The 12,780-nt window shown below is 36.2% G+C and overlaps 1 protein-coding gene across 1 annotated transcript in view; it reads right to left on the bottom strand.

The window, feature by feature from the left end:
* The window catches only part of LNX1 (ligand of numb-protein X 1), a 195,404-nt gene that overhangs the window by 145,089 nt on the left and 37,535 nt on the right, over positions 1–12,780 (bottom strand). The window lies entirely within an intron of this gene.

Raw genomic sequence — 12,780 nt, 5'->3', positions numbered from 1 at the left:
GGAGCCAATTCCTGACTGCATTTGAGGACCTACTCATTTTCGTACTCATGGTTCCTAGCTCATGGGGAAACTCAATAATATCTTCATTAAATGAACACACAAATGAACAAAATACAATTTGGGAAGAGAAAGAGAAAAGGATTGGGTAAAAAGTGATGTGAATTAGCAGAGCTGGGTTATAGGCAGGGTGGATACGCAGCTGGTGTCCACCATGGAGCTTGTGTTAGGCCGTTCTTGCATTGGTATAAGGAAATACTTATGACTGCTTAATTAATAAAGAAAAGAGGTTCAATTGCTTCATGATTCGCAGGCTGTAAAGGATGATGCCCAGTACCTGCTTGGCTTCTGATGAGGGCCAACAATCCCATTTTGGGTATATACCAGAAGGAATATAAAGTTTTCTACCACAAAGACATGCACATGTATGTTAATTGCAGCACTGTTCACAGTAGCAAAGACATGGAAACAACCTAAATGCCCATCAGTGGTAGACTGGATAAAGAAAATGTGGTGCATATTCACCGCAGAATACCATGTAGCCATAAAAAGAATGAGATCATGTTCTTTGCAACAACATGGAGAGAGCTGGAGGCCATTATCCTAAGTGAACTAATACAGGAACAGAAAACCAAATACCACACGTTCTCACTTATAAGTGGAAGCTAAATATTGAGTACATGTGTACACAAAGAAGGGAATAACATACACCAAGGCCTATGTGAGGGTGGAGAAAGGAAGGAGGGTGAGAATCAGAATACCCAACTTCAAATTATACTACAAGGCTACAGTATCCAAAACAGCATGGTACTGGTATAAAAACAGACACATAGACCAACAGAACAGAATAGAGAGCCAGAAATAATGCTGCACACCTACAACCATCTGATGCTCAACAAAGTTGACAAAAACAAGCAATGGAGAAAGGACTCCCTATGTTTATTGCCTGGCTGGAAAAATAATCTGTATACAAAACCCCTGTGACATGCAATTTACCTATGTAACAGATATGCACATGTACCCGTGAACCTAAACTAAAAGTAAAAAAAAAAGAAATCTAAAGAGAGAAAAGTGTTTAAGAACTACATTTTAAAATACATCACTTTAATAATTTAAAATTTAATTAAAAAGAAAATAGTACCAGAACAATATGTTTTAACCCATAAACCATTTCCAAAAACACCAAAAAACTTACATTAGCTAAATATATCTCTTTGAACTGTATTGGAAAGTTCTGTAGAAAGAAATAAGGAATTGACATATTTTGATTTATACAGAAATGTTATAGCATTTAAAATTCATAAATTTATAATTTACATATAAATAATGTATAAAATAAAATAAAATGTTGTAATTAGTATAATTTATAATTATATTATTTATAATACTATTTATAGTGCTATTATACTTTTACAGTACTATTATAGTACTATTTATAGTACTATTTATAATATATAGTATATTATTTAAATATATAATATAAATAACATCAATATAAAATTTATACATAATGCTATATAAATAAATCATGTAATTTAGATAGCATTATATATAAATATATGGCATATAATTTTTATTCTAAATACTTTATGAATAGTAAATCATTTGATGCTCACAACCACCCTATGAGTTAGACACTGTTATCATTCACATTTTACAAGTGTGCTCAAGGTGAAATGGTAAAGTCAAGATTTGAAAATGGACATTTTCTCTGAAGTCTTTACTTTTAACCTCTGTGTCACGCTGCTTCCCAACACAGTAAATAAATAAACCTCCATATTCCTGATCTAAAGTATTTTTATTGTTTTTCATATGTCTGCAGAACATTTATAGAGACTGATCAGGTATCTGACTACAAAGAAAACTTGAGCAAATTCAGAGTAATAATTTTATAGTTAACATTATCTGATCATAATTCAAAAAAAAGAAAAAATTTTCAAAAGGTAACAAAAAATTGACTACTTGAAAATTTAAAAATACTTATAAAATAATTGGTTCCAAAAGTTGAAAGGGAAATTATTGACCATCTTAAAAGCCATGAAAGGTCGAACTTTATAACATGCTCTAGGACTCTGAAAACTATATATGAAAATTTTTGTAGTTAAAATGCTTTTCATGTGAAAAAAAACTGTATTAGAAATAAAGAAACCAAATCTTCATTCTAAGAAATTAGAATAAGAATAAAGAGAGATTAATAAAGGCAAAAGCTTAAATTACTGAAATAGAAAGCAAAAATTAAGTAATAGGATATATAAATAAATTTAAACTTGTTATATAAAACATCTAAACTCTATACATGTCTATAACAAGTTTGATTTTTAAAAAGGAGGAAATGCAAAATTATAAAAGATCAGAAAGCAAAAGGAAGACTAAAGTGACTGAAAGTATTACAAGAGAATACAATATGAAACTTGATGGTAGCAAATTTAAAAACTGGAATAAACATTGGAAAAAAGAGGTAAAACTGTCTATTTTTGCAAATGATATGATTGTAAACCTAGAAAACCAAAAGGAATCTAATAAAAATCTTCTAGAATTAAGAATAGAATTTGGTAAAATAGGTAGACCTACAAATAGGCAAAAATATCATTAGCTTTTTTGTACTCTAGGAATAAGAACAGGAATGAAAAAAAAAAAGTAAAATAGTGAAAAACCAACCCCTATGAAATACTTAGGATAACAAAAAAAGAAAATGCACAACGAAGTTATACTAAAATATGCAAAAGGAGAAATGAAGAAATGGAAAGATGTGCCATTTTCTTGGATGGGAAAACTCAATGCCATAAAGATATTAAATTCTACAAATTGATTGTGTGCGTGGTGTGTTTTACTAAAAATCACAACAAAGTGGGTGTTTCGGATTTGTTTGTTGTTTTTGGTAATTAGATAAAGTGATCTTAAAGTTTCTAAAGAAAAATGAATATCAAAGAAGAGACAAGTAATTTAGAAAAAATAAGGAGAGATGGAGTAAGGGACATCCTAACTAGTTACTAGAACGCTCTCTAACCCATTGTATTAGGTTGAGGCAAAAGTAATTGTGTTTTTTGCCACTAAAATTGCAAAACTGCAATTACTTTTGCACCAACCTAATGTTCAAATCAGTGTCCTATTGGATCTCAATTTTATTGCACCCTCAAGGATACACTACAAATACATGAATGAAAAATATAAAAGGTGAAGTAAACCAAAGCTGTCACCAAAAAATCTAGTGGATTATATGTACTGTTATATAATGGGGGCAGGAAAAACCCTCCCAATAAAAACTGAGAAGCCAAAAGCTCTGAGAGAAAAGATAGCTGTATTTGACTGAAATTAGTATAACTTTTTAGGCAAAGATAATATAAAAATACAATAGACCATGGTAGATTTGAAGAAATCTATATAGTGTATATACTAGTTATAATTTTTATAACATTCAAAGATTTGTTATGATTTGGCAAGAAAAACAAGAACAAACCAATAGGAAAATGGACAAAAGATATGAATGGGCAATATACAGAAAAGCACATCCAAAGTGTTGAGAAATTCGGAAATATCCTCAAATATACTAAAAGTGAGGGGAGTACAAATTGAACAAACAATAAGATATGACTTTGTACCCACCAGATTGTCTAAAATTGTAAAGATTTGTAGCACTTATTGCTGGCAGGATTGTAGGTAAGGGAGAACTTTCATACAGCTTAGGTAGAACGGAAACACGGTAACCTCTTGCAGGAGCAGCGTGGCACTATCTATTACAATTTAAAATACAGCTAGTCGTCAGGCCAGCAATCCCTTCCTCAGACTCTAATAGAAGCAAAGTCACCAGAATATAAAGATTCATATACAAGGTTGTTTTAGCTTGCTTGTTTTACTTTGTTTTGTTTTTGCAAATTATAAAAGCTAAGCGTTTTCCATAATGGGGGATGGCTGAATAAATTATGGCATATCCACCTGATGGAAAAATACAGTCATTAAGAGTAAATTAACGCTTGTAATCCCAGCACTTTGGGAGGCTGAGGCAGGAGAATTGCTTGAGCCTAGGAGTTCAAAACTGGCCTGCGAAATATAGCGAGACCCTGTCTCTACAAAAAAATTCAAAAATCAGCTGGGTATGGTACGTCAGCTAATGTTTGCACTTTTTTTGTAGAGATGGGGTCTTGCTGTATTGGGTATGGTGGTGCTAGCCTGTACTCCCAGCTACTCAGGAGACTGAGTTGGGAGGATTGCCTGAGTCCAGGAGTTTGAGGCTGCAGTGAGCTGTGATGACATCACTGCACTCCAGCCTGGTTGACAGAGTGAGACCCCATTTCAAAAAAATAAAAAAGAAGAACTTAGTTGCGCTAGCTCACGGGAAGAATTTTAAAGGATATCGTTGAGTGAGTAAAGCACAATGCAGTGAAAAGTATATGCTATGGTTTTATTTTTGTAAAACAAAAGTCCCTATGTGTGTATGTGCATGTGTAGGTCTACCTATGATTATACAGCCATGAGTAAAAATAGGAAAGACACATACTAGATTATTAATATGGGCTTTCTGGCTAAGTGGGTAGGCTGAGAATTTATATGTGTGGAAGAGAAGAGGAAGCTCCGAGCCAAAAAAGGAAAAGGAATAAAAAGACCCCCTACACATAACTGTACACATGAACATGTTTAAATTGATCCCACACATGCATTTATGAAAATGTATGAATGTGTGTTTCCATACATGACGAAATCACCTTGCCAGTTTGAGGGATTCTGTTTCACAGATAACTTCCTGCTTTCCAGGAATTTTTTTTTTTTAACTTTTAAGTTCCGGGGTACCTGTGCAGGATGTGCAGTTTCGTTACATAGTAAACATGTGTCAAGGGGTTTAGTTGTACGGATTATTTCATCACCCAGGTATTAAGCCTAGTATCCATATTTGTTATTTTTCCTGATCTTCTCCCTCCTCCACCCCCCACCCTCCAGTAAGCCCCAGTGTGCATTGTTCCAATGCAGTATTTGGTTTTCTGTTCCTGTGTTACCTTGCTAAGGATAATGGCCTCCAGCTCCATCCATATTCCCATAAAAGACAGCTCTCATTCTTTTTTATGGCTGCATAGTATTCCATGGTGTATATGTGCCACATTTTCTTTATCCAGTCTATGATTGATGGGTATTTAGGTAGATTCCTTGTCTTTCCTATTGTTAATAGTGCTGCACTGAACATATGGGTGTATGTGTCTTTATAATAGAATGATTTATATTCCTTTGGGTATATACCCAGTAATGGGATTGCTGGGTTTAATGGTATTTCTGTCTCTAGGTCTTTGAGCAATCACCACACTGTCTTCCACAATGGTTGAACTAATTTACATTCCCACCAATGGGGTGTTAAAAAGCATTCCTTTTTCTCCACAAGCCAGCATCTGTTATTTTTTGACTTTTTGATAATAGCCATTCTGACTGGCGTGAGATAGTATCTTATTGTGGTTTTGATTTGCATTTCTCTAATGATCGGTGATTATGAGCTTCTTTTCACACGATTGTTGGCTGCATGCATGTCTTCTTTTGAGAAGTGTCTGTTCATGTCCTTTGCTTACTTTTTAATGGAGTTGTTTTTTGTTTGTTGATTTAAGTCCCTTGTAGATGCTTTTTCAGGAAAGTTTGCTGTTCCATTTGCAACCCTGTCCCTACATATTCTCCAGGAAAGAATTACTGACTCTGGGACTTCCAGATTTACTTCCAGAATGACTGAATTACTGACTCTGGGGCTTATTCTAAGACTTCCCCTCGCATGACACACCATTTCATCTCACAAACAGCACTCAGAAAGGCTCCAAGATTCTTCTGGAAATGGATATCCCTTTGGGATCTCTACCTCTATCCCTTCTCATCCATACTTCCTTTTGTGAAGTGACCCCCACACTAACCTTCCTAGGCAAAGCAAATCAGGCCTGTTAGGTAGATTTTCTAGGGGTGTCAGGTTCCCCCTGCACCCACACCAGAAAAGCCACAAGGTGAAGAGTTCCATCACAGGTACCCAGGAAAATGACTAATTGCTCTTCAGGTCATAGGTCTTAGAATTTTAGAGTTGCCTAAGTTGTGAAATTCTTTAGGGTCTAATAAAAGTAATAAGCAGCCAAGAATGCTAATTTGAGATACCTTTGGTCAGCCTATGCTGTTTACGGCTCACGAGTTCATCTCCTCCTTGATGTTGACTGAATGTTTGCTAGTTTTACATTCCATGCTCACATCTGTCTGCCTCCTTCAGCATCCTTGTGGTGGAGCAATTTCCTTCACTTCAAAGGAGGCTCCAGGTGCAGGGAAGACTCCAGAGGTGTGGCCTGACCTCAGAATCTGGCCCCCTTTTCTTTTACTAAAACTTGTATTCTCTTCATCTTATCCCAAGTTGACTTTTGGAGCTATTCCGAAATTTGTTCATCTGTCTTTGAACACTGAGAGTGAGAATAAAATATATTTTTCCTTTTCCCTCAAATCATTGACTCTAGTTTTGTCATGACACTTCAAATGAATTAATTGCTGAAAGAAACAGGAGAGAAGATTACACATGCCCTACAGGAGAAAATTGCCACTGTTGAAAGAGTAGAAAATAGGCTGTGAGAGATTTAGTATAATAATGGCCTCTGGTAAATCATGGAGAAGCAAGAAGTCATTGTAAGCCATTCACTTTTAGGGTGGTTTCTTATGCAGCAGTAGTTGGTGAATGCTGCGTGTAACTCCTTCAGCAAGGTGAGGCTGCTTCTCCCAACAGGAGGCAGGGAGTATTTCTTACTCCCATGAATCTACCTGGGTTGGCTTTGGGGCACTGTGGGAGTTCCAGAGCCTAGGCATTCAAGAGGCTTTGCAGCTTCCACCCTTGCCCTCTTGGAAGCTTGAGACTGCCATGCCGTAGAGAAGGTTAGCCTAGCTCCCTCATGTATGAGAAGCTTAAGGAAGAGGACTGAGGCTCTAGCTAATGTCCAGAGCCAACTCCCAGACATGAGTGAGGCCATTCTGTACCTTCTAGCTAAAGGAAGCTAAAGGAAAACCCCTAGAGGAAGAGCTCAGCCAACCCACAGAATTGTGAACAATAATAAAGGTTGTTGTTTAAGGTATTGAGTTGTGAAGTGGTTTGTAATACAACCATGCCTGATTAAAACGGAGCCTTGGATTTTTTTTTTTTTTTTTTACCAACTTAACATAAAATTATTTATTCATTTATTTTTAGATTTAAAAAAATTTTAGTGGGCCTATCGTAGGTGTATATTTTTCTGGGGTACATGAGATATTTTGATACAAGCATGCAATGTGTAATAATCACATCATGGAGAATGGGGTATCCATCACCTCAAGCGTTTCTCCTTTTAATTGTAAACAATTCAATCATACTATTTTAGTTATATTAAAATGTACAGTTATTATTGACTACAGTCACCCTGTTGTGCTATCAAATAGCAGGTCTTACTAATTCTTTCTGTTTTTTGTATTCATTAACCCTCCCTGCTCCTCACCACCCCCATCCTTCCAAGACTCTTGTAACCATCCTTCTGCTCTCTGTGTTCATGAATTCAATTGTTTGGATTTTTAGATCCCACAAGTAAGTGAGAACATGTGGTGTTTGCCTTTCTGTGGGCTTGGATATTTTAATTCAATATCTGTCTTTTTTCTAGCTTTCTATCTATAATGAGACATCTTTTTTACTTTTTTTCTTGGAACCCAGGAAGACACCTTCCCTACGTAGACACAGATAACTCCTATATACCATACACTTAAAAGCTCACAGGAGATAAAGGTGCAGAGACAGGCACTACATCGTATTTCTACTCTTCAGTGTCCTGCTCCTGGGCAGCAGCATATGATTGGTGGGAGGTCAGCCTATGTTGACCAGATTATCTCATGTGATACCTGCTGCTGCTTTTATCTCATTTTGTTAGTACTTGGATTTGTCACAGAATGAGTGGTCTGATTCATTTGGCCTACCTGGCCAGCTCTGCTTATGTCCCCTTGTTCTCTTACTTTTCCATGTAGATAGTTCTCAAGGGTCCCAGCCTAGAGGAAGAGAATATCGTTCCAGTTGTTGGTGGACTGAGCTTATTGGTCAAGAGCACTGTAGTTGTAGTAATAATAGTAGTAACAGCAGCAGCAGTAGCAGCAGTAGCTAATATTTAGTGAAACCTTATCAATATGCCAGTCATTCACTTTAATGAATTAGTTAATTTAGTTAATTAGTTATTTTGATTTCCATAAAGGAAATGGAGGCAATGATTTCTTGATTCTCCCAAGAAAACGTAGGTAAATGACAGAGTATTATCTTTTAACAAACACCCTGGCTCGAAATGTAGCTAGCTGTGTGGTTACTGATGTTTAAGAAGTATTAAGCACAGTCATTTATAAAAGTTCCCTGACTACAAACACCCATAAGCTACAATCGCCAAAGCTTTTAAATATCATTTGTACTTCTCATTAGCCAAGAAACAAGTATTACTGAGTGTGTCATATAAGTCTGTGCTTGTGCCAGTTACTATAGAAAGTTATAAAACATATAAACTATAATACAAAAGCATCATATAAGAATCTTGGCTCTAAAGGGGCTTACACTATTTTGAAGAGACCCGACTTATGCAGTAAAATGACCAAAAATTAAGACCCAGTCTAATAATAATAATTTTAAAAAGAGAGCAAAGGAGTTTTGAGACCTCGCCTTTTGCAGGGAACAATCTGAGTCATATTTTAAATCTCCTTTTCTCCTTCTCAGGGCAAAACCACAGCTTTCATTTTTGAAGGTCACCGCAGTAAAAGATGGTTCAATAGGCCAGACTAACCTGTGTTCGCAACTAGAATAATATCCAGAAAAGAAAATTTACTTTGGGATTTAAGATGATCAAAACTGATTACTTCTCAAGAGGCCTAGAAACCCAAAGCTGTAAACACAGCTGGGGAAACACTTGAATGTGGGACCATAAAAACTCCAGTCAATAATCCATCCTTCTGCTTCATGAGACGAATACTACACCACATACATGAAGCTATAGGAAAGCAGTAAATATTTTCATACAACGTTGTTGGTGAAGAGGAAAGAAAAGTGTGTAGAGACATGCCCACCCACATCATCTATGTGTGCAATGTAAATGTCTCTCTTGCTTTGTTGAAGTTAAGGCAAAAGGACTACATTCAGTCCAGCCACTAAATTGTAATACAGAGATGTTATATAACTAAACCTGTAACAACTGGGTTTATCTTCTCAAAATTGAGAGAACCAATAGAATTATTTCTGATTGGATGATAAGTAAATGCTGTGTTATTTGTTGACCAATAGTCAACAACAGAAATTGAGCCAGTTTTCTCCATATAGAAAATTTTTGACTTATCAAGACCTCTTTTTTCCCTGGAAAGATAGATATCTATATATTAACAATTATTTTCTCTAGTAGTGTGGTTAAGAGTTTGATTATTTATTTTTCTTTTTGGTGTTTTTGAAATTTTTCAAAATAACATCTATTGTTTTTATAATCAAAAGATATTGTGATTTTTAAAAGCAAACAACTTACTTTCTTACTGATAGATGTTCTTATACCATTTAAACAAATTGCCCTTAACTACTTTGCCTACCAAATAAATCCTTATCTTTGGTTTATTTTAAAGCAATTTTTCCTTTCAACAGAGTTCTTATGATCAGCTTTCTCTGATATCTAGGAATAAATGTCAAGGTTAAGAATGTTATGATGCAGGACTGGAGCCTTGGGAAAAAAGTATTCTGAAGAGGACAAAAATTATGCCTCAAAAATTCATTTTTCAGATGACTTGCTGTGTAGTTCATTAGGCAGAGACACAAAAAGTACTTTCTAAAATAATAATGGCCCAGAACCTTGCTCTTTGAGATAACAAAGCTCTGTTTTTGCAGGTGGCTTTCTACTCAAAGAACAAAAACTGGAAAGATCCATTGAATTGGCCTGTTTACAAGTGCTGAGTCTAGCTAATAGAACAGAGCTAATCAAGCCCTGGGTACAGAACCCTCTATGTAAAGGAAAACACCCATCTCACTAACCCTCAGATGTGCACAATTTTCATGTTTTTACAAAGACACTCACCCTATTGGGGAGGGCCTTGAAGGCAGTGCTGGCCAGTGGGATGACGATGCAAGCCACATACAGAGGTTTAAATTTTCCAGGAGCCACATTTGAAAAGTAAAAATCAGCAAATCAGTTCATTTTAATACTGTATTTTAGCTAGCTAAATATATCTAAAATACTGTCATTTCAATATTAAACATGTATGCACATATTTATGTCCCTTTAAAAAAAATTAAGTCTTTAATTTCCAGGGTGTGTTTTACCGGCACAGCACAGCTCCCTTTGTTTTTTTATATGTGTATATATATATATTTTATTTTTATAGATACAGAGTCTCACTATGTTACCCAGGGTAGTCTCTAACTCCTGGGCTCAAGTAATCCTCCTGCCTTGGCTCCCAAAGTGCTAGGATTACAGGTGTGAGCCACTGCACTCGACCTCACTTTGGACTAGTCACATTTCAAGAGCTCAAGAGCCACATGTGGCTAGTGGCTACCTTATCAGATAGTATAACTCTAAAATGAAAATGTTATCACCACCAAATGGGACTAGAGAGCCTTACTTTTTTTTTACATTAAGATATAATTTATGTACTATAAAATTCATGCTTTAAAGTATGCACTTCAGGGCTTTTTGGTTTATTCACAAAACTATACTAAAATAGATACGAACACTATTTCATTTCAGAGCACTTTCATTATCCCCCAAAGAAATCCCATACCTTTATCAGTCATACCCCATTCCCTCATTCCCTTCTTTCCCCAGCCCTGGCAATCACTAACCTGCTTTCTGTTTTGTGGATTTGCCTGTTTTGGACATTTTATATAAATGGACTCATGCAATATGTGGCCTTTGTGTCAGACTTCTTTCTTAGCATCATGTTTTTAAGTTTCATGCATGTTGGGGCATTCTTATCCATGTTAGAAAAAAGTACTGCCTTCCTTTTTATTGTTGAGTGACAGTCCATTGCAAGGGTATACAGCATATGTTATTTAGCTATTTATTACTTGATGGGCCTTTGAGTTCTTTCCAATTTTTGGCTACTATGAACAATGCTTCTGATATTCATGTGAAAGTTTTCACAAGAACCAGTGTTTTCAATTCTAATGGACATAAACTTAGGAGTGAATGTGCTGGGTTACATGGTAATTCTATGTTTAATTTTTTGATGAACTGTCAAACTGTTTTCCAAAGTGGTTGCACCATTTTACACACCCACCAGCAATGCATGCAGTTTCCATTTTCTCCACATCCTTGCCAGTGCTTGTTATTATGTCTCTTTTTAATTATAACCATCCCAGTGGGTATGACAAGTCAGCTAGTGTTCTCGCCAATTACGAAAAAAATAAAAACTGTGATTACAAAAATGCAACAGTAGTTTTAATATTCTTATAGATTTAAAAGATTAAGGGTTAAACTCACATTTGCCTGGTATGTTTGTAATGAAACACATTGTGGCTTTTGTTAAACAACTGTTTTATGCTGTCTGTGCCAGCAGCAAGTGAGGCCAGTTCCTTTACTACAAATAATTGATACTTATTTGCAGTTACTGAGTGTTTTATCTATCTGTCATCTATCTGTCTATCTATCTATTCTCAAAATGTGGTCCCCACACCTACAGAGTTTGCATTTCTAATATGTTCACAGGTTACAATTTTGCATTATGTAATTTTGCAGTATAACCTGTGAACACATTAGAAATGCAAACTCTCAAGCCCCGATCCAGATGTAGTGAATTACAAACTCTGGAAGTGGGATCCAGCAATCTGTGTTTTAGCAAGCCCTGCAGGTGATTCTAATGCAGGCTAACATTTGAGAACCACTAATCTAGAGCAAACATAAAATGTGACCAAAGTTTATGGAAAAAACTATGGGTCAGACACAGTGTTAGGTGTTGGGTACATTCGGGTTGAGGATTCAAAACTAAAAGACATGACTGAAGAGTGTGGACCAGAGGCAGTTGCTTGATAGGTACAATGTGCATTGCTCCACTGATGGATGCACTGAAGTCCTGGATTTCACCACAATGCAATACATCAGTGTAGCGGAATTGCACTTGTACCCCAAGTACAATTACATATAAAAATAAAAATAATAAGAAAAGAAAAATTAGATTAAATGTATGAAGGAAAAAAAAGACATAACTTTCCTTCCAGTGCTTAGAGTCCAGTGGATTTGATGAGTAGGTGAATGAGTGTTAATTCACAGTGCAGCATCAAGGTATGCATGTGTTTGCCTCTGAGGGAAGGCTGAGAAACCTTCCCTGCAAAAATAACTTTTTGAGCTTCCAATAAACTTAGAAAGCCAACATCAGTTTAAAGAAATTCAATTATATTTGTTACTCCTGTTACTTTCAAAGAGAATCCCAATTCGACAGCATGGCGTTCAAAACACTTTATTAACTGGCTCTTGCTGAGGCTTCCACCTTCACCTCCCAGGGAACATTACTCAGAGTGTGGTGCACGGGGCACGGTGACATCACCTGGGAGCTTGTTAGTGCAGCAGAATTTCAGAGCTCACTCCTGACCTACAGCATCCACATTTCACCAAGGTCCGCAGGTGACTTGTATGCATATGCAAGTTTCAGAAGACCTGCCCTAGCTGCAGTGAAGGAATTGCAGTTCTCCAAATCAAATTATATTCCCTGTGCAGCACCCTCTGCCTGGGATGCCCTCTCCTGACCCTGGAGAAGTTGCACGTCCCTTTATGGCATGATGCTCACTGTGGGATTCTAGTTGCCTGTCCATCTTCAGTACTAGAAGGTGAG

Source organism: Theropithecus gelada, chromosome 5, assembly GCF_003255815.1.
Source record: "Theropithecus gelada isolate Dixy chromosome 5, Tgel_1.0, whole genome shotgun sequence".
In the NCBI taxonomy this organism is placed as follows: domain Eukaryota; kingdom Metazoa; phylum Chordata; class Mammalia; order Primates; family Cercopithecidae; genus Theropithecus; species Theropithecus gelada.
This window is presented reverse-complemented; position numbering and strand designations above follow the sequence as displayed.